Source organism: Heterodontus francisci, chromosome 10 (genome assembly GCF_036365525.1).
Source record: "Heterodontus francisci isolate sHetFra1 chromosome 10, sHetFra1.hap1, whole genome shotgun sequence".
Taxonomy (NCBI): domain Eukaryota; kingdom Metazoa; phylum Chordata; class Chondrichthyes; order Heterodontiformes; family Heterodontidae; genus Heterodontus; species Heterodontus francisci.
In genome coordinates, this window is record NC_090380.1 from 88,797,201 (window position 1) to 88,820,911 (window position 23,711).

A 23,711-nucleotide genomic window follows, 5' to 3' on the forward strand; every position below is an offset into this window, starting at 1 on the left:
TTTCTGCCTGCCAAGAAATCCCAGCTCATGTCTCTCTCTCTCGGAAAGAAACCTTGCATATCCAGTGTGTTAGTCTCCTCTTCCCTCCTGCATTTGAAGAAACCCTGAGTATCGAATGTGTGGGAACTGAAGCTCCTGTAAAGCCTATCTGAAGCCTTTGTAACTGCATTTCTTGGAAAGCCTACCCAAACTGATCTTCAGCATCGCGTGAAAGACCTGTTCTAGAAAGATCCCAGTGACAGCCATCTATATACATTTAGGACACCAAACCAAAACAAAGGACATCTTTCCATATCTTCTCCTTTATTCTTCAAGAATGAGCAAGTATTCAGCCTAAATGTTTTTTGTCTGTTTTTTTGTAACAGAGCTCTAAACAAAAATCCCTTTTTTTTTTTAAAGAGATACAGCACTGAAACAGGCCCTTCGGCCCAGCGAGTCTGTGCCGACCATCAACCACCCATTTATACTAATCCTACACGAATCCCATATTCCAATATTATCCCCACCGGTCCCTATATATTTCCCTACCACCTACCTGTACTAGGGGCAATTTATAATGGCCAATTAACCTACCAACCTGCAAGTCTTTGGCATGTGGGAGGAAACCGGAGCACCCAGAGGAAACCCACGCAGACACAGGGAGAACTTGCAAACTCCGCACAGGCAGTACCCAGAATCGAACCCGGGTCCCTGGAGCTGTGAGGCTGCAGTGCTAACCACTTTTATTTTTCTGGTTAACTGGTGTATGTGTGTGTGTGTGTCGGGGGGGCTAAAGTAAAAAGGGAACTTTAATATTTCAAATCTGTGTGTTTATGCTTTCCTTCATTACTGGTTAAGATTTGTTTTATAATAAACTGATAATTTTGTTGTTTATTAAAAAAACCTGGTTGACGTGCTTTATTCTGTGAAAAATAGAATTATATGATTGACCATATCGGTAAGTGGGAAAATTTAAATACATGTTGTGACCAATGGAGAAGTCGGTCTAGAATAAACAGTGCACTCCTCCCAGTTCGGTCATAACATATTAAATTGTGTCATAATGTGGGGGGGAAAAATCAAAGGACATGCTTGAATTTCAGCATCATCAAGTTCATAGAGAATGAGGAAACAATTTTGCATTTATAACTTAATGCCAGTCTGCCACCAGATACCAGGAGGAATGTCCAGAGTTGACTGATCTTTTCACTTGCTCTTCCTCCCTTTGGAGAAATGTTTAACTCGGAGGCACGTATGTGGCACAATACCAGAATCTATCGCCCTGTGTTGGGAAACCACACACTGCACCACTGAGCCGCCTAATTACAACAATAAAACTCCAGGTACGTGTTCAGGATTTTAGCATTTTCAACCTCGTGGTTTTAACAAGGAATTTAACAATTTTCCAGAATTAGATACATTGCTGTTCATTGTCATTAGCAGTGGGATCAATGTTAAGAATAGCGATCTGTAGCAGCTGCTAGTCCTGAGTTCAAACCTGACATAGTCGTTTTTGCCTCGCAGCCAGTAGCATTCCACAGCTGAATAAGGTTGCATGGAGACAAGGGGGTTGTAAATAAAAGATGAGGTCTGAAAGTGTACACTATACTTTATAAAGCTTTTTGAGTAGGTTCACAAAAACAGTGCAGTTAGCTGACCAGCTTCTACCATTCAAAAGTAAAATCTCTCATATTACAGATGAAGAAGCAGTGAGAAAGTAAGTGATTGAAGTCAGTAATCTGCTTTCTAAAGCTTTGTTTTCCTATTCTTTTTATAAATGTTTCATCCAGTTGTAGGATAAGACTGCCTTTTGTTGGATCATTTTGGCACCTGGTAAGTAGTGCTACTGGATCGGTTAGTTTCGTATGCTTCACAGACTGATGGAATGTTGTAGTAACATAAACCAGTGTACTCCTTTTGCAAGGAAATGCCCTAAACTTTAAAAATGCTACATGTTTTGACTTGCATGACTATCAGAGAGAATCCCACACAACAGACAGATAATTTAAAGAATGCTGCAGCAATTGCAGCATCACTATATTGTGTCAACAACAATGACTTGCATTTATCTTCTTTGGCCTCTTTGTCTCGAGAGACAATGGGTAAGCGCCTGGAGGTGGTCAGTGGTTTGTGAAGCAGCGCCTGGAGTGGCTATAAAGGCCAATTCTAGAGTGACAGACTCTTCCACAGGTGCTACAGATAAAATTGGTTGTCGGGGCTGTTACACAGTTGGCTCTCCCCTTGCGCTTCCATCTTTTTTCCTGCCAACTGCTAAGTCTCTTCGACTCGCCACACTTTAGCCCCGCCTTTATGGCTGCCCGCCAGCTCTGGTGATCACTGGCAACTGACTCCCACGACTTGTGATCAATGTCACAGGACTTCATGTCGCAGGAAGTCCTTGCATTTATATAGCACCTTTAACAGACAACAATCCCCCAAGGTACTTCACAGAAGCGTAATCAGACAAAGATCAGCATTGAGATAAAGAAGATTAGATTAGGAGGGGGCAATTAAAAGCTTGATCGATGAACTGTATTTTAATGAGGATCTTAAATGAAGAGAAGGAGGTCTCGGGAGAGAATACCAGAGTTCTGGTGTTTGAAGGGATTTTTAATCGGTATTTATTGGGAGTTGTGGGGAATTTTTTTATTAAGGTTAGAAATGTGCACATTAGATGATTGAACACTCTTTCTCCCTTTATCACCAAGTATCAATATTAAACATTCCTGATCAGCATGGGTTGTAGGATCATGAAAGTTCACTCTACACTGCCAACCAATGAATGGGTCTTAACAGAAACCTTAAAAATTCTTTACTGTAATCATGTGTGTTTTTTCATTTCCCATACCAACCAGATCTTTTGGAGTGAGATTTTCCTATCTAGTGACAAAATGTAGGCAGTTTGTTCAATGAAACCACACTCAATAAAAACTGAATTTATTTCACTCAAGATCTTTAGGATCAGCACAAAAAATGGCCCTTCATCCCATCACCTGAATGAGAATCCAGGACATACTGTCCAAAGGATAGTGTGCTTTCCCCATGAAACACCTAGTTGGAGGATGATGAAAGTGGGGTCCAGTGCCGCCTCCACACCCCCCGCCACAGCCCCACAACAAGAAGTGAAATAAATTGGTAAATCAGTGATACTCTCAATTCTTTGGCCTCCTTATCTCGAGAGACAATGGGTAAGCGCCTGGAGGTGGTCAGTGGTTTGTGAAGCAGCGCCTGGAGTGGCTATAAAGGCCAATTCTAGAGTGACAGGCTCTTCCACAGGTGCTGCAGAAAAATTTGTTTGTCGGGGCTGTTACACAGTTGGCTCTCCCCTTGCGCCTCTGTCTTTTTTCCTGCCAACTGCTAAGTCTCTTCGACTCGCCACACTTTAGCCCCGCCTTTATGGCTGCCCGCCAGCTCTGGCGAATGCTGGCAACTGACTCCCACGACTTGTGATCAATGTCACAGGACTTCATGTCGCATTTGCAGACGTCTTTAAAGCGGAGACATGGACGGCCGGTGGGTCTGATACCAGTGGCGAGCTCGCTGTACAATGTGTCTTTGGGGATCCTGCCATCTTCCATGCAGCTCACATGGCCAAGCCATCTCAAGCACCGCTGACTCAGTAGTGTGTATAAGCTGGGGATGTTGGCTGCCTCAAGGACTGCTGTGGTGGAGATACGGTCCTGCCACCTGATGCCAAGTATTCTCCGGAGGCAGCGAAGAAGTGACACCCTCAATTAGCAGCAATATTGCACAGTGAGAGTATTGCTGACAAAATAAGAAGTACATCTATCCTATAACTTACAAAATTCTTACAGGGCGTGACAGGGGAGATGTGGCTAGAATGTTTCCTCTGACTGGTGAGTGTAGAACTGGGGACACAGTCTCAGAAGAAGGGGAAGGCCATATATGACTGAGATGAGTGTTATGAAACTGCTTCTGTTTTTTGTTAAATATCTTTTGAGGATTCATGTTTAAATTTTGGAAATGGATTCATTTTTTGGGAGGTTGAAGATTTCATAGATGCTGGACTTTGTTTTTGTTGAAAAGGCTCCATAGACTTGTTTTTATAAGGGCCACTGAGAGGTCTTATTTGAAAACAACCTTTTACTGAGAGTCACATGCCTTAAGCTCAATAAACAACAGAAATCTTGGTGACGTGGGGAAAATGTTTACAGAGATATGGCATGTCAAGATTTATGAGGGTCAGGAGGTTCTGATTGCTGTTTGGTTTCACTTCTGAGATATTGTTTTGGTTCATTTTGGGTGTGAACTGAGTTAAAAGCAGCTGGAGGTAAGTCTACCAGACAGCAGCCACCACCAACACATCCTTTTCTATCTCTTTGAGAAGCTCTGGAAATCAAGTGTAAGAAATAGAGAAACTGAAGCAGAATTTCTCCTGAGACACTCCTGGAAGACCTGTTGGATTAATCCTCAATGCCACCATAAAAGAACCGCTCCAGTAAAGATCCCAGTGACCCGTCTACGTGTACTCGGACGCCAAACTGTAGACCAAAAGGGACAACTGACATCCTTCCATAGCTTTGCTTTTTCTCTTCAAGAATTAGCAAGAATTTGGCTAAATTATTTTTTTTTGTCCTTTGCAGAGAAGATTTCTTTATTTTTCAGTTAACCGGTGTGTGCGTGAGGGGCTAACGTAAAAAGGGAACTTTCATATTTCAATCTTTGTGTTAATGCTTTACTTTGTTACTGGATAAGTCTTGTTTTATAATAAACTGATAATTTTGTTTTTTATTAAAGAAACTTGGTCGGTGTATTTTATTCTGGGATAGAGAATAGAGTATATGATTGACTGTATCGGTAACTGGGTAAACATTTAAATATATGTGGTGACCTGTGGAGAAGTGGAACTAGAAAAGACAGTGCCTTCCGCCTTGGTCATAACATGAGGAGGAATTAATTTACTCTGCGGGCAGTGAATCTTTGGAATTCTCTACCCCAGAGGGCTGTGGAAGCTCAATAATTGAGTATGTTCAAGACAGAAATAGATAGATTTCTGGATACTAATAACATCAAGGGATATGGGGATCGTGGGGAAAAATGGTATAGAGGTAGATGTTCAGCCATCTTCTGTTTGAATGGCGGAGTAGGCTCAATGGGCCAAATAGCCTACTCCTGCTCCTATTTCCTATGTTCCTGTATATCATTCATAATGCAATTCAGCAATTCACTGACTCTGTTTGTTAACTTTGTACTTTGTCATATGTAAGTAAGTTTCTTTAAAGCCAATTATTTGTTCTGGCTAAGGGGTGCAATTTCTGATAACACTAATGTTAGAAACCAAGGAGAGGAAACTGATATTCATTGTGCTTGTTTTTCAGGTGAGAAACTGTAAAATTACTATTGTAAGACTCACAGGACTACAAGCAATATCCAAAGAAAATGTGGATTTTATTATAACTTAACTAGAACATATATATATATACCATCAGTTACTGCACGAGCCACATCTAAACACATCTTACTCTGTCGGGCTACACTCACAACTCCCTGGTCATGTGTGACGTGACATCACTTCCTCAGGTGACCTTCATTTACAGCTCTTAAGGTGGTCCACTCTTAAAGTTGTCCCACAACATCCCCCATTTTTACAAAGATAAAAACATGTGTACAATATACAAGATGTGGTTCAGACTAACTATACATGAATAAAACAAAACATTGTGTACAAGTAAGTAAATTTAACACTCTCTAAAACGAAGAGGAGCTTTGCTTATTTGGCCCGATCTTGTCGTCGTAAACCTTTTCCCAGAGCTGAGCTCATCTTGACGATTCCTCTGAGACTGTGGTGACTTGGAACTCTGGTTAGCATGTTCTTTCTCTGCGCTCGTAGCATCTGTACATTCACCTTCAGACTTTGTCTTTGAATGTGTCCACGATGTCACAGGGTTGTCACATGTAGTGTTGTCATACAGTTCTCTGAGTTGGCTTTGGTTCCATCTGAGAATCACACCGTTGGGTGTCTGGACCTCGTACAAGCTGGGCTGGTCGCATATCCTCGCCACCTCTGCAGGATACCAAGTTCCCGATGCATAATTGAGGACTCTGACCATCTGTCCTACTTGCAATCAAGCTAATTCTGGTCCTGATGGCCTGTCATGCGATGCCTTCATCTTCTTGTTTAGAAAGCTTGGAAAAATGATGGCTAGCAACTTCACCCATCACCGGCAACCCCTCTAGCCTCTGGGTACTTGCTGCAATGAACTGAAGCCTGAGGCGAGACTCCCAGACATATCGCCTCTTCGTGTCAATACTCCCAGCCTTTATGTCATCCTTTACATGGACTGACCGAATACACTCGACATGGATATTTTGTCCTATCTTCGGTGCGGTGCTGACTTCATGTATTGCAACAATTTGTAAATCTTGACATACTGGAAGTCCTGGTCCAGTTGTGTCTACAGTATAAAACATTTGTGGAGGCCATTTGGAGCTCTCATAGCTGCACTGCAAGGTTATCATTTAAATGCACTTGATTGGAGATTCATTGTAGGCAGTCAGCCGTGGTGGGGTTTTACCATAGATTCCTATTTCTTTAAGTACATGTCCTTCAGTATACGGATGGGATGAATATTTACACTTGCTCCAGTGTCGATTTTTACTCTGAGCTTATGCTTGCCACTCTTCTGTGAACATATAATCACGATCATGACAAATGCCTCAGATTGCATGATAGCATTGACATTTGATCCAAATTAACTATGCAAAATGCTTGCTCACTGTTCTTATGAGTGCATCTGCATCCTCCTGGCAATCTGTCTTTCTGCTGACCTGATGTAACAGCTTGAGCTTTTGTTGTGTGTTGGTATACCTTTTGTTGCGTTTGACATCCTGTCCTGCAGACCTTCTCTCTGCATGTGATCTGCCACCATTCCTGTATGCAGTATCTGAGTTCAGCTTTCTGCACCGCCTTGCCCAATGTCCTCACATGCCACAAGCTTTGCACTGGTCCTAATATGCCAGACAACAGTGAATTGGGTGAGTCAGGCCACATTTGCCACAAAGCTTAGCAGACCTCCGACCTTTGGTTACCACACCAATTGTCGTAGCCGCCCCCAACACTTGTAACTATTGGCACCCAGCCATGATGGCTTCAAATTTTCTTCCATTATTGAGTAGTGCATCTATGGTGTGCCCTTTCTTATTTTCTAGCAAGTCTTTTTGAAAGGCCTCTATTGGTGTAGATGCGATTACTAGCTCTATGATCCATTCTGACAATTTGATATCTGCAAAGTCACAATGCTGAGCTTTTCTCAGCACTTAGCAACAAACTGGTCAATGGACTCATCTTGCCTTTGCTGGTGGGTCACGTACACGGAAATTGATCTTGATCCTAAGTTGCTGCTTTAGGAATGTCCATAGATTGCTAGGGTCCTTCTGATCCTCAGCTGACAATCCTGATCTATTGCAGACTCTCACTGCCTAGTGCAATCTTAATTTTGATGCTTATTTCTCTGGATTGCTCACTTCTTGATCCAGGAAACACAGTTACATTCACTGCCAAAGCAATTTAAATTCAGATGCTTTGTCTGATGCCTTCCAAACTATAACTGGATATCGGAAAGCTATTTTCTTAATGATCCTGCCTTTTTATAAATATAGGACTTTTACGGGCTTTCTTTTTCACAAGCACACTTCTTTTTTTCTTGTTTAAACAGATTTGTTTTCTGCAGGCCAGACCCTTTAAGAGTGAGACTACATCATGTTTTTAAACAGAGAGAGCAGTTCTTTGCTTTCACAGCTGTTTTTCAAACAGAGAGAGAGTTTTTTTTATCATGCAGCCAGCTGCACCTTGCAGTACGGGCTGCTGCCAGAACCAGCCTTTTACTTTGTGCTGGACGTCGAGTGGCGCTGTTGGGTTCTCTCCTCTCTTGTTGGCTTAGGGCCCACACACAAAGCAAAAAAAAAGGAAAACTAAAACATTAATTGCATCGGCCACAAGTTTTCATATTTTTCAACCTACTGCCAGATTGGTTAAAAGCTCTGATTCCCTGACAGTTTGCTTGCTGTACTCAGAGTTTCAACACCTCTGAGGTCCTGTGTGTGGTCTGAGCTTGCTGCACTGTATGGGGTCTCCTGCCAGCTGCTCTCCAGAATCTTCAGCCACTCCAGGTAGGCAACCTGCTGTTCCTTGTTCTCTTTTAGTGTGTTCTTCAGAAAAAAATCAAATCTTGCCATGATGTAATATTTGGAGGTCTTCAAAAAATACATCCCACCGCTGTCACCATATAATGTTACTTGTTCTTTTGCTATGTAAACTATTGTAAGACTCACAGGACTACAAGTAATATCCAAAGAAAATGTGGGTTTTAATATAACTTAACTAGAACATATATACTGCACAAATCACATGTAAACACATCTCACTCAGTTGGGATATACCCACAACTCTTTAGTCATGTGTGACGTAACATCACTTCCTCTGATGACCTTCACTTACAGCTCTTAAAGTGGTCCATTCTTAAGATCATCCCACAACAGAAACAACAACACAACTTGTATTAATCTAACACCCTTAATATAGTAAAACATCGCAAGGTGCTTCACAGGTGAGAGCACTCAGGGTTGTGGGAGGGGGAGAGATTCGGGAAAATTCTCGAGTAGCTGGTCGAGCTGTAAGGGCAGGGGCTGAGCCAGCTCTAAGTGATTGTGCCCCAGGGTCTTCTTGTTTCCAGCCCTGGATTACAGTCAGTTCCGGGAGTGCTTCCCTTTCAGCAGATCTCACTACCTCAGGACTCAGAGTGGCACAGTGGTTAGCAGTGCAGCCTCATAGCTCCAGCGACCCAGGTTCAGTTCTGGGTACTGTCTGTGCAGAGTTTGCAAGTTCTCCCTGTGACTGTGTGGGTTTCCTCTGGGTGCTCTGGTTTCCTCCCACATGCCAAAGACTACCAGGTTGATAGGTAAATTGGCCATTGTAAAAAAGAAAATTGCCCCTAGTGTAGGTAGGTGGTAGGAGAATTGAGGGAAGGTGGGGATGTGAGAGGGAAAATGGGATTAATGTAGGATTAGTATAAATGGGTGGTTGATGGTCAGCACAGACTCAGTGGGCCAAAGGGCCTGTTTTGGTGCTGAATCACTCTATGACTCAACTTGAAGCAGAAAGTCCCTCAGCAACAAAAGGCCACACACCCAGTGGGCACAAATCAGATAAGCACACACTGTCTGGGATGAAGTTTATTTATGGATTTAGTCTCAATGAGCACCTAATACTTTTGCCAAGTAAGTATCTGATGCAGATTAGGTTATTGACCATATATATGAAGCATGGTCAATGAACACCTAACATTAAGCCACACATACCAGCCTGGAAACCACTAAATGAAGCTTCTTTTGGATAATGGATGAGAGTCCAGATTCTATAAACTTTATTTTACTGTTTGGTGAGATGGATACATTTTTAAGGCTATTGATGATCTAAAACCAGATATTCAATCTGTGTGCACCTGCCCCACTCCTTTGCATTTCATCTATTCTCCTGAATGTGTGAGCTGTAGTATTGGGAAAGGGGAGCTAACAATCCAGCTGTGGGATGTCTGAGGAGAGGTAGAGTGGGATGGATGTGAAGAGGGATAGAATGGGATGTGTGAGGACAGAGTGAAGGCAACCAGTGAGTGGAGAGTTAGATGGGACATGTGAGAGTAAATGTAGAGTGAGATGTGTGAGGAGATGGAGAATGGAACCAGTGGGTGCAGAAACAAAATGGGACTTGTCAGGAGAGGGAGAATGAGACAAGTGAGGAGAGGCAGCATGGGACCAGTGAGAGGAGAGGGAGAATGGGAATGCATGAGGAGAGGGAGAATGGGACATGTGTGAGGAGAGGGAGAATGGGACATGTGTGAGGAGTGGGAGAATGGGACGTGTGTGAGGAGAGGGAGAATAGGACACGTGTGAGGAGAGGGAGAATGGGACGTGTGTGAGGAGAGGGAGAATGGGATGAGTGAGGAGACAGAGAATGGGAATGTATGAGGAGAGGGAAAATTGGACGTGTGTGAGGAGAGGAAGAATGGGACACGTGTGAGGAGAGGGAGAATTGGACACGTGTGAGGAGAGGAAGAATGCGACGTGTGAGGAGAGGAAGAATGGGACGCATGTGAGGAGAGGGAGAATGGGATGCATTTGAGGAGAAGGAGAATGGGACGTGTGTGAGGAGAGGGAGAATGGGACCTGTTTAAGGAGAGGGAGAATGGGATGAGTGAGGAGAAGGAGAATGGGACGTGTGTGAGGAGAAGGAGAATGGGACGTGTGTGAGGAGAGGGAGAATAGGACACATGTGAGGAGAGGGAGAATGGGACGTGTTTGAGGAGAGGGAGAATGGGATGAGTGAGGAGATGGAGAATGGGAATGTATGAGGAGAGGGAAAGCTGGACATGATAGAGGAGAGGAAGAATGGGACACGTGTGAGGAGAGGGAGAATTGGACACGTGTGAGGAGAGGAAGAATGCGACATGTGAGGAGAGGAAGAATGGGACGCATGTGAGGAGAGGGAGAATGGGACGCATGTGAGGAGAGGGAGAATGGGACGCATGTGAGGAGAAGGAGAATGGGACATGTGTGAGAAGAGGGAGAATGGGACGCGTGTGAGGAGAGGAAGAATGGGACGTGTGAGGAGAGGAAGACTGGGACATGTGAGGAGAGGAAGAATGGGACGTGTGAGGAGAGAGAGAATGGGACGTGTGAGGGGAGGGAGAATGGGACGTGTGAGGAGAGGGAGAATGGGATGAGTGAGGAGAGGGAGAATGGGATGAGTGAGGAGAGGGAGAATGGGATGAGTGAGGAGAGGGAGAATGGGACGTGTGTGAGAAGATTCCAGACCCCATGAAATCTCATGGCATCAGATCAAACATGGGCAAGGAAACCTCCTGCTGATTACCACCTACCCCCTCCCTCAGCTGATGAATTAGTGCTCCTCCATGTTGACACCACTTGGAAGAAGCACTGAAGGTAGCAAGGGCACAGAATGTACTCTGAATGGGGCATTTCAATGCCCATCACCAAGAGTGGCTCGGTAGCACAAGTACTGACCAAGCTGGACAAGTGTGAAGGACCTATCCGCCAGGTGGCAGGTGGCAAGGGAATCAACAAGAGGAAAAACATATGCTTGACCTTGCTCTCACCAATCTACTTGCTGCAGATGCATCTGTCCATGACATTATTGGTAGGATTGGCCACCGTGCTAAAAGGAATAAGCTCAGATCCAGCATCACAAAACTGGGCATCCATGAGGCATTGCATGCCATCAGTAGCAGCAGAATTATATTCAACCACAATGGTTGGAGTCATACCTAGTACAAAGGACGATGGTTGTGGTTTTTGGAGGCCAAACATCTGAGCCCCAGAACATTGCCCAGCATATCCCTCACTCTACTGTTATATCAGGCCAAGGGATCAACCCTAGTTCACGAAGGAGTGCAGGAGAGCATGCCAGGAGCAGCTCCAGGCATGCCTGAAAATGAGGTGCCAATCTGGTGAAGATACAACACAGGACTACATGAATGCTAAACAGCAGAAGCAGCATGTGATAGATAGAGCAAAGCGATCCCACAACCAACAGATCATATCAAAGCTCTGCAGTCCTGCACATTCAGTCGCCAATGATGGTGGACAATTAAACAATTAACCAGATGAGGAGGTGCCACAATCATCCACATCCTTAATGATGGGAGAACCCACTATGCCAGTGCAAAAGACAAGTCTGATGCATTTACAATCATCTTCAGCCAGAGGTGCTGAGAGGATGATCTATCTTGGCTTCCTCCTGAGGCCCCCAGCATCGCAGCTGCCAGTCTTCAGTCAATTTGATTCACTCCTCATGATATCAAGAAACGGCTGAAGGCACTGGATACTGCAAAGGCTATGAGTCCTGACAATATCCCAGCAGTAGTACTGAAGAATTGTGCTCCAGAACTAACTGCAGCCCTAGCCAAGCTGTTCCAGTACACCTACAAAACTGGCACCTACCCGGCAAAGTGGAAGATTGCCTAGGTATGTTCAGTCCACAAAAAGCAGGACAAATCCAATCCGGCCAATTATTGCCCCATCTGTCTACTCTCGATCTTCAGCAAAATGACGGAAGGTGTCATCGACTATGCTATCAAGCGGTACTTAAACAGGAATAACCTGCTCACCAATGCTCAGTTTGGGTTCCACCAGGGCCACTCAGCTCCTGCCCTCATTACAGCCTTGGTTCAAACATGGACACAAGAGTTGAACTCAAGAGGTGAGGTGAGAGTGACTGCCCTTGACATCAAGGCAGCATTTGACCGAGTATGGCATCAAGGAGCCCTAGCAAAACTGGAGTCAATGAGGAAAATGCCCCACTGGTTGGAGTCATACCTAGCACAAAGGAAAATGGTTGTGGTTGTTGGAAGCCAAAAATCTGAGCCCCAGAACATTGCTGCAGGTGTTCCTCAGGGTAATGTCCTAGGCATAACCATCTTCAGCTGCTTCATCGATGCCCTTCCCTCCATCATAAGGTCAGAAGTGGGGATGTTTGCTGATGATTGTTCAGTGTTCAATACCATTCACAACTCCTCAGATACTGAAGCAGTCTGTGTCCATATACAGCAAGACGTGGACAACATTCAGGCTTGGGCTAATAAGTGGCAAGTAACATTCGCACCACACAAGTGCCATGCAATGATCATCTCCAACAGAGAGAATCTAACCATCTCCCCTTGACATTCAATGGCATTACCACTGGAATGTGTGAGATTAGAAGTATAATGTGACCTGTTATAGGAGGGATGCACTGTGACCAGTGAGAGGGGGAGATGGAATGGAACCTTAGAGGAGACGGAGAATGAGACCAGTGAGAGGAGAGCAATGTTTGCTTTAAGGTGCACACATGTACAGCCCACGCATTGAAGTTAATAGGCCACTCACAATATTGTCAAATTCAATTACTTTTAAAATGTAAGTTGCCCATGCACAAAAAGTAGTGCCCAGAAGAGTTTGTAGCTCAACCAGCATAAAGAAAATTTAGAGGAAACATAGATAATGGGTGAAGGGGACTTGGTGCATGTTAGGACAAAGACAGCAGAGTTTTGGAATGACCTCAAGTTTACGGAGGGTCTAAAGGTAACAAAGGCACGGATGAGCTGAGGCAGGGATGGAGTTGGGCAATGTTATGGAGGTGGAAATAGGCAGTCTTAGTGGTGGCACAGATATGAAATTGGAAGCTCATCTTGGGGTCAAATATGACACCCAACAGTCTGGTTCAGCATCAGACATTTGCCAGGGACAGGGTTGGAGTCAGGCTAATGCATACCAATTTAGCAGTGGATTGAACTGAAATCAATCTGAGCAGGCATTTAGCCCCCTGATAAATTTGCTGGGCCCATTTTTTTATTTGTCCCAGCTCATTAGGCTCCTTGCATATGTTAGTTCTTCAATGGGATTTACACCACCAACTAAAAGTAAGTGCTTTTAGAATTTCTGCACTTCCCAGGAAGTGCAACACTCCCTCACAAAATGCTAAGGAGACCTGAGGATTAATTTTGGGCTGGCTTCAGGCCTTTCAGTGTGATTGTGTCTGGGCCTGAAAACAGATTCAGAGGAAAATCTACCTAAGACTCCAACAATTTAGGTTAAGATGACAGAGCATAGAACTAAAAAAAGATAAAGGAAAACTGAGAAAAGCCTATCCAGCTTGCCTTGTGTTTAAACTCATGCTGTGTACCAGGACATATCAAAACATTTTATATTCCTCCTACCTCCGTGCAAGGAATGTACAGAAGGCAAATTTTCAGTGAGCAGCTTTGACTGCAGAGCACAGACTAGCATATATTACAATCAGGAGCACTCTGGGGAACCTATGCATCCCTTAATTAGAAAATGAGTGAAGTACTTGAAATTATTTGTCTTTTTAGGGACAAATCAGCCATTTTAATATTTTTCTCCGTCACTTTTTTTTGATTTAATTGTGCAGCAGTAGTTCCCCCTTATAAAGAACAAGTCAGGGCAAAACAAGTAAGAAAAAAATGACCTTTTTGTTCGATGCTGATCCTAATGCCTAGTACTGAGCCCAAGGCTGCATCATGTGAAATTCTGCAGTCCTATCATTCCTTACCTTAATATGAACCAAAGCCTGGTAAGAAAAAATGCACCCATAAAAACTTTCACTCACGCATACTCTACCATTTAAATTAATACTTGTGGATGAATAAAACCGTAATAAAAATAGGGCTTATAAACCCTCTTTAATGAATGCAATCTGTCAAACAGGAAAATGACAATTTAATATTTGCCAAAAGAAATTTCACACGGGAATGTCTCAACCTTATTACATCTGTTGCTTAAATTTCAGGAAATGCACTTCTTGTTATAATTAACAAAATAATTCCATTGATATCTGAGTAGCATCCATGTTTTAGTCATCTGAACCTTAGTAAAAATACAGCAAGCTTCATACCGCTACTCAGGAATAGTTCGGTAGGGTAGTGGGTGGTCCAGTGGATAATACTCAAATCTGGGTTTGAGTTGAGCCCAGGCTGCTGAGAGGAAAATCCTCTCAGTCTGCCAGCTGTAAGAGTTGTATATGAAGTAAAGTTAAGCTTTCAGTTCTTCGTAAGTATAAACCTCAACACAAAACTGCCCACAGCTCGGCACAAATGAACACTGGGTTGGAAATCTCATTTGGAGAGGGCATGAGGAAGGCCAGTATGGAAAATAGAAAATGTAACTACAGTGTAAAAGGGCTGTTCTTCTAAGACTGGAGTTATTAGCAGAATTTATTTACAGCTTGGGTTTTCACTATGTCAGGAAAACTCTGTTTTGGAAGAACATTTAGGATTTAGTCAGATTTCTACTAGTTCATAATACGTACTTCCTGCATAATCATTAAATCCATAAATTATTAAAGGGTGATCTAATGTGCTTTAGCCTGACCCAGTTGTATTCAATATCCCCACTTGTGCAGAGTTTAACCCAAATAAAATATCATCAAAAACAAAATTTGCACTGCTTGCAAAGAAGAACGAAACAATATTTTTGTTGATGAAATGGAAAAACTGAAGAACCATTGAGGTTAAATCACACTGTCTGTTTCTAGTATCCAAACTTAACATGTTTAAATAAAAGCCCTTTGTTCTTTAATATCTTGCATCATTCAATTTGACTCCATACATTAATGGAGAGAGAGAGAGAGAGAAAGAGAGAAAAGCAAAGCAATTTGGCAAAACATTTAAGCCATGAAGGAAGATTGTGCTGAACTTGGGGGCAAAAGTATTTACCTATGCTCTAAGGAACTTTCATCATGCATACTGCAATGTGTGTTATGCAAAATATAGTAGCAACAGCTGAAGTTACAGCACATGAAGTATTCGAGGTGCAGTTACAAGAAATAATGTTAAATTTAGCAGAGCGAGTGAAATAAGATGACAGGCTGTTCCATGAGGTGCAATAGTTCTGACATATCCAATATTTTGCAGATCAACATTTTTTTCTCTTTGATTATGGCAGTCTTTCAAACTACATCTTTTGTTATTAAATTTGTTGCTTTCCCCTGGCGATTTGAAAGAGGCGATTTATCAGTTTTCTTGATTTCTGTTAGCTTTAGGTACTTTGTTAACTTTCTTCGCAACAATGCACAAAATTCCTTTGGCGAGTTTAAATTGTCAGTGTTTGGGATTTTGTGCCCAGCAATTAATCTTAGCATTGGCACTCTGTTTCATGACTATTTCTAAAAAGAAACATAAATGATTATTTAATTTTCCATTCTGTTTCTTCACTCACCACTTTTCACTGTTGCCTGTATGAAGCCAAGAAAAATAAATCTCATCTGTATAAGGTTTGATGGTTAATCCTGTTGAATTCATATGCAGGTGAATTTTGATTATGTCTTACTTTTGTGTTGGTGAAAATATTTACCTTGGTGTAACTTTTTTGTGTTATCATGCTGGACAATACAATAATGAATGGTGAGTGTTATTTTTTCCTCAAAACCAGACTATTATTTACCCACACAGCCTCTCGGTACACAACAAGGAGGATTCACTGTATTCTGGAGCAGAATGTAAGAGAATTTTACTTTGAATGTGGCCTCACTATACCTGACTGGATAGAAAGGAAAATTGTTCCATTTTGCAAGAATCGCTTACCCTGAAAATGCAAAACTCATGAAAAACAGAAATAGATCCATTTTAGAATGTTTCCACAAATAAAATCAAATGGCATCAAGGCACATACTGTTGCTGACTACAATAATTTAGCACCTTTTAAAACACCTTTATAAGTTAATACTATGCCAAGCTAAATATTTTATCGAAATGCATTCAGAAGTACCTGCATGCAAATTGATTTAAGGAAAATCCTGCAACATGTTTGAGGTATAAACATATATTTTTTACACAGGAATATAGGAAAATTAGGACTGGGAAAGTCCCTTCCAGTCCAACTATCACACCATATTTTAGGAGTGATGGCATGGTCGCACACTGCCAGTGGGGAATCTATGCTCACAGGGAAAAGGCTACAACATTGTAGCCTCAATTCTCTGACCCACACTCCATGTTAGTAAATTTTCTGGTGGGAGCACGGGGTTGCAGAATCATCACTTTTTATCTCTTTAATCTACTGATTGTTCACAGCCTGTAAAATATTCTGAGACATTCCTCTTTGTATGGGATACACTATGCAAATGTAAGTTGCTGTTTTCTCTTTCACCCAAAAAAACTACTCAGCACACTATTTGCCAACACTTTCTACTTCTACTGTCTCCCCGGGCATCTGTTAGACATATTCACTACAGCCTATGTGAGGTAGTTAATGTTTAAACTGCTTGTTCAGCTTCTCTCTTCTGACCTTGTGTCTGTGCTGCCTAGTTACAGAGATTGTGGTTATGTCAAGTAATTTTATTGGAGTTCATATACTCTTTAGAATCTTGAAAAATTTATAAGTTCTCCCTTCAGCCTTCTTTTCTCCAATGTAAACATTCTCAGAGTCCTTAGTCTCTCCTCAACTGCCTAATTCTCAGTACAACTTTAACCTCTCCAAAGACAGCATATGTTCCCTATAGAATAATGACCAGCACTGTAAACAGTTCTGCAGACAAGACTGAACCTATGTTCTGCACAAGCTCACCATTGCTCCTGGGACCTATGAGGTGAGACAGGTGAGGATGTGGTAGGAATATGGGATTAGTGTAGGGTTAGTATAAATGGGTGGTGAATGGTCGGCACAGACTCAGTGGGCCGAAGGGCCTGTTTCAGTGCTGTATCTCCAAATCAAAATCAAACCTAGTGCCACTCCCTTATCCTGCACATTCTTCATTTTCAGTTAATAATTCAATTTCCTCTTGAATGCCTTGATTGAATCTGCCTCCACCACAATCTCAGGCAGTGCATTCCAGATCCTAACCACTCGCTGCGTTAAAAAGTTTTTCCTCACGTCGCTGTTGCTTCTTTTGCCAGTTACCTTAAGTCAGTGCCCTCTGGTTCTCGATCCTTCCACCAATGAGAATAGTTTCTCCCTATCTCCTCTGTCCAAACCCCTCATGATTTTGAATACCTCTATCAAATCTTCTCTCAAACTTCTCTTCAAGGAAAAGAGTCCCAACTTCTCCAATCAATCCATGTAATTAAAGTTCCTCATCACTGGAACTATTCTCATGAATCTTTTCTGCACCCTCACTAATGCCTTCACATCTTTCCTAAAGTGTGGTGCTCAGAACCGGATGCAATACTCCTCAGATACTGAAGCAGTCCATGTAGAAATGCAGCAATCCTGGACAATATCCAGGCTTGAGCTGATAAGTGGCAAGTAACATTCACGCCACACAAGTGCCAGGCAATGGCCATCTCCAACAAGAGAGAATCTAACCATCTCCCCTTGACATTCATTGGCATTACCATTGCTGAATCCCCCACTATCAACATCCTAGGGGCTACCATTGACCAGAAACTGAACTGGATTAGCCATATAAATACTGTGGCTACAAGAGCAGGTCAGAGGCTAGGAATTCTGCATCGAGTAACTCACCTCCTGACTCCCCAAAGCCTGTCCACCATCTACAAGGAACAAGACAGGAGTGTAATGGAATACTCTCCACTTGCCTGGATGGGTGCAGCTCCAACAACACTCAAGAAGCTCGACACCATCCAGGACAAAGCAGCCCGCTTGATTGGCACCCCATCTACAAACATTCACTCCCTCCACCACCGACACACAGTGGCAGCAGTGTGTACCATCTACAAGATACACCGCAGCAATGCACCAAGGCGCCTTAGACCGAACCTTCCAAACCCGTGACCTCTACCAACTAGAAGGACAAGGGCAGCAAATGCATGGGAACACCACCACCTGCAAGTTCCCCTCCAAGTCACACACCATCCTGACTTGGAACTATATTGCCGTTCCTTCACTGTCGCTGGGTCAAAATCCTGGAACTCCCTTCCTAACAGCACTGTGGGTGTACCTATCCCACATGGACTGCAGCGGTTCAAGAAGGCAACTCACCACCACCTTCTCAAGGGCAATTAGGGATGGGCAATAAATGCTGGCACAGCCAGTGACGTCCACATCCCATGAATGAATAAAAAAAAAGTTGAGGCTGAACCAGTGTTTTCTACATGTTTAACATAACTTCCTTGCTTTTGTACTCTATGGCCCTATTGATAAAGCCTAGGATGCAGTATGCTTTATTAACTGCTCTCTCAACTTGTCCTGCCACCTTCAATGATTTTGCACATACACTGACGTGCTCGGCTCTCCTGTCATTGATGTTTGTGGAGCTTCCTCCTCCGGTTAGTTGTTTAATTGTCCGCTGCCATTCACAACTGGACGTAGCACACCTAGCACTCTTAGCATGAACTCTTAAGGCATTCCACTAATCAAATTCGTTCATTCTGATGCAACTCCACGTGCAGCTATCCTTTGCTCTTGCTGATTGTGCTATTTTCTGATCTGTTTCAGTCATGCACTGCCTCCTAGCCTTATGGACACATCTCTTTTACAGCACAGGCAGAATACTGCACCAGAACAGTTCATTGCTGAGTCTATTCCAGTCAGACGTTAAAGCTAGTAACACATCTGTACTGCTGAAAATGGTTTGTGATTGTGAGACCATGAACAGTGAACTGAAACCAGCAGAACTCTCTGTTGATGTTCTTAAAAATCAGGCTGTTGGGATTTTGCCTTGATCAGGCCGTTTTCTCATTCGTTCCTATTTTGCAGAATGGGGCAATTTTATAATTGGAATTACATTATTTCCAACAAGACATTTCAATAAGTACTCTTCAACTTTACTCAGTAATTGCTTTAATTATCATCATAATGTTTGTTACAATGTGATATTTGTTCCATTAGTATTTTCAAATCTCAACAATTTCATGACTATTAAAATGTTGCTTAAAATGTATCTGACCATCTTGGCTAATCTACGTAAAATTATTTCAATTTCAACGTTTCATTAATGCTGCCAAGATAAACTCAGGTCTGGGGACTATTCAATTAAACTGGTAATTTGTAAAAACTATGGGGAGTCAACTACAGTGATGCAGTTTCTATCAACCTAATCTCCATTTTAATGTAATCACTTTCTTCTTGCATTAGGGCTCCCTAATGTCACATACTTTAATGGTCAAAAGTGCAGTCAACTTCCAATCTTCTGCCAATGCTGCTTTTTAACTGGTCACTACATACATATTAACCAGGAAAAGAAGTAAGAACACCTACCCACAGTATGCAGTTGCTGGAATTACTACAACAGCAATAAGACTGGTAACACCAATCGTAGGAATGGCACTGATTTTTGCTTGAGACTACACCTCCCATAAAGGTAACTACCTGTGCCAAAAGCAGATGGTTTCCCTGTATGCAACTAGGAAATTTGTGAGATTTATAGAGAGATGCAGCACGCTTCGGCCCACCGAGTCCACGCTAACCATCAACCACCCATTTATACTAATCCTACAACAATCCCATTTTTTCCCTCTCGCATCCCCACCTTCCCTCAATTCTCCTACCACCTACCTACACTAGGGGCAATTTTTACAATGGCCAATTTACCAATCAACCCGCAAGTTTTTGGCATGTGGGAGGAAGCCGGAGCACCCGGAGGTCACAGGGAGAACTTGCAAACTCTGCACAGGCAGTACCCAGAACCGAACTCGGGTCGCTGGAGCTGTGAGGCTGCGGTGCTAGCCACTGGGGGATTCTTCCTCTGATTGTCCCTTCATCTCATTGGAAAGTAGTTAACTTCGGCTCTGTAACTATCAATAGCACAGGCATTAGAAACATGCAGCGGTGGATATAAACATTTTAATTCATTGACACAATATTTCCTTGCTGATCTTTTAAAAATGATTTTTTTGCAGTGCTATAGCTCGCTTCAGCCAGGGTGACAGGAAGAGCACAACTGGGTCTAGGGGAACAGAAACGCCTCAGTCTGATTGCTGCCCAGGGACTGCTTACACCAGTATGCATGTGTGGACATTGGTGAGGATGAGATTGGGCTCCACTGAACAGCTCTCTGTGGTTGAATAACGTCTGAAACACACTGCTGAGGCTCAGACGTAAAGAAAGGTCATTGAGCATAACACCATGGAGTCGTACTCCAGCATGTAGTAAATATCTTCAGGAAAAGAGATAAAATCAGCAAAAAGAAAAAAAAAGACTTCTTAATCTCCAGAGTTTTCATTGTTTGAGAATTATAGTGGTATTTCAGCTCAAAATAATAGTGCACATGATTAGAGCACACTATTGAAACTTGGCAGATAATCTTCAGAAAGCAGATTTGTAAAATGTAGGCTCCTGTTTAATTATTGATTCATTACTAGTACCCTCATTAGATGTTTTTGATGTGTTTGCTCAATCAAAAGCTGCAAAAGTATTTTGAACACAATCATTTTCGATACATCTGTTAATGTTTTGTGAAGTTGGAGATATGGCGATTTGCTGCAAGTATGTACAGTGCAATTTCGAAATGAGTTCATTTCCTGATACGCTATCATGACTATTATGAAATCATGGTACTTCTAAACAAAAGAGAAAACTTTGGACCGACCCTAAAATTTCTAAATGTGTTTCGCTGGCCCAGTAGTCTTAGCATATATACTGCTTACATAATCGCAGCATGAGGATTGTGATCTCCTAGTACGTCATAAAAGTGACTGAGAATGACAACTTGTGCTGCTCAATCATTTTGTAAAGTCAAAGAAATCGTATGTGACCTTGATAAAAGTTGTGATTGTTACTTGCCAGCCTACTGATGCCATAGTCAGAACACAGAAACAGTGTAACTTTCATGAAGTAATGCGAGGTCTTTTCGGCCTAATAGACTTAATCCTACTTTAAAATGTCCAACTGAAGAAAAATCCTCAAGAAATTGGGCTGCCCTGAGGCACTGAGCCTGCTCTGTTTGTGTTTATGAGGCATTGATGTGGCCTAGGAACCAAAAAGGTAAGCATAATTTTTTGAAAAAATTCATTCGGAGTCAGGACTGCTCCTGCCGGCTCCACAGACTCCTGGCAGCCGCAATTAGTGCTTTTCTCACTGTCCTCGCCATTTCAGCACTTATCTGAGGGCTGCTTGAATTTTATCTGCTGAAAAGGACGAGCTGACTGTAGAGATGTAACAAGTGCCGGCAGCTCATCTAAATTACTGAACTGAGACCTGAGACCCAATTTCAGGCTGGCCGCAGGCCACCCAGTTGGGCATGCACAGCCTGCACAGGGCTGATTCTAGGCCCAAAAGTGGTCTCAGATAAATTTCTATCTCGTTGCGTTCCCAGTAAGTAACAGAGGTCAGTTGTTAGAGCTGTTCCCCATTGTTATGCATTCTAGTATCACATACAAAACAACCCCGAACACAACATTCATACTAACATGCTTTAGGGGCCAAGGTACAACTATTTTTTATATTGTGTCTGTAGAAATCCTGATTAAACTGTAATCCTGATGCAAGAGTAACATTCTTTGTGAAATTAGTTCCACATTAATCAGGATTTTACTAATTCTGCTGAGTCTGTAAGAATTCTTAATTGGACAATCCTTTGTGTATTGGATTTCAACACTATAGTAAGAGCTGGCTAGTCCCAACTGGTCTAGCATCTGCAGCTGTGAATAACTCTGTGAATTTATTTAATAGAGAGATGGAGAGAGAGAGAGTTCATAGAGAGATACAGCACTGAAACAGGCCCTTTGGCCCACCAAGTCTGTGCCAACCATCAACCACCCATTTATACTCACCCTACGTTAATTCCATATTCCCCACCACATCCCCACCTTCCCTCAATTCTCTTACCACCTACCTACACGAGGGGCAATTTATAATGGCCAATTTACCTATCAACCTGCAAGTCTTTGGCTGTGGGAGGAAACCGGAGCACCCAGCGGAAACCCACGCAGTCACAGGGAGAACTTGCAAACTCCACACAGGCAGTACCCAGAACTGATCCTGGGTCACTGGAGCTGTGAGGCTGCAGTGCTAACCACTGCGCCACTCTTAATGCTGAAGTTTTATTTAAATAATAATAAATCACAACTTATTTGCAATGAAACATTTAAGGAGTGAAAACTCTGGCAAATGCACTGTGTAGAGAAAAAGGATGTATCACAAATGCTGAGTCAGCAGCTGGATAAAAGTGGGATTATCTGTTCTGCTGCCCTTGGGGAATGGGGAGGAGAGGAGGAAATCTGTCTGGGTTCCCTACTGTAACTGTCACTATTTATATGTTAAGTGAGGACAGGTTGTGCTGGACTCAGAAAATCATTAATAACATAACAGCAAGATTGCCAATACTGGTTGGGCAAATTCTTGGAGTTTCATCACATGACCTGCTGCTTCCAACCATCTGATGTACTCCTACATTCTCGCCGTTGATTGACCAATACATCTATCCTCATGGATACCTTCCTAAGGCAATTGGAAAATAAATAGACTATTACCCAATTAGATGATTCTTGTCTTTCAGTCAAGCAGCCTTTTTTGCTCCAAGACACACACCGCTCTGACAGCACTGCGGGAGTACTTCCACCACACAGACTGCAGCAGTTCAAAAATAAGGGCCACCATCACCTTCTCAAGGGTAATTAGGGATGGAAATTAAACTGGCCAAGCCAGTGATGCACACTTCCCAAGAATGTAAAAACACATGCACTTATACAGCGACTTTAATGTAGAAAAATGCCCCAGGGCACTTCACAGAATTAGAGAAAATCAACACCAAGCCGAAGAAGGAGTTATTAAATGGTATGACTCAAACCTTAGGTTTTAAGGTAAGTCTTAAAGGACGAGAGGATGGTGAAGAGGTTTGGGGAGGGAATTCCAGAGCTTAGGCCGAGATGGCTGAAGGCATAGCTGCCAATAAGAGGCCAAGGAATTGGGGAAAGTGCAAGATGCCAAAGTTGGAGGAATACAGAGTTCTCAGAGGGTTGTAGGGCTGGAAGAGGTTACAGGGATAGGTAGGGGGCTAGGCCATGAAGGGATTTGAACATGAGGATGAGAATTTTAATTCAAGGTGGTGGGAGACTAGTAGCTTATGTAGGTCAGTGATAGCACTGCAGGGTAGGCAATTGATAGAAAAGCTTTGTATGAGCTGAAATTTATGGAATGTGGAGGATAGAAGGCCAGCCATGAGAACGTGAAAATAGTCGAGTCTATGAACAATGGCGTGGATGACGGTTTTGGCAGCAGACGGTGGGGCAGAGGTGGGAGTAGACTCTTCATGATGGAGAGAATATGGGGTTGGAAGCTCAGTTCAGGGTCAAATAGTTCAG

The 23,711-nt window shown here is 42.8% G+C and overlaps 1 protein-coding gene and 1 long non-coding RNA gene across 4 annotated transcripts in view; one reads left to right on the forward strand and one right to left on the reverse strand.

Annotated features, from left to right (window-relative positions):
- Nucleotides 1–23,711, reverse strand: part of LOC137374614 (collagen alpha-1(VIII) chain-like) — a 242,456-nt gene that overhangs the window by 164,240 nt on the left and 54,505 nt on the right. The gene's annotated exons all lie outside the window — the stretch shown is intronic.
- On the forward strand, nt 1,169–21,886 carry LOC137374207 (uncharacterized). 2 transcript variants are annotated; one of them, XR_010975771.1, is made up of 4 exons: nt 1,169–1,322; nt 15,963–16,009; nt 19,546–19,771; nt 20,310–21,886. It is a non-coding gene; the product is annotated as an uncharacterized lncRNA (long non-coding RNA). The 2 variants fall into 2 exon arrangements; XR_010975772.1 differs by lacking the exon at nt 15,963–16,009.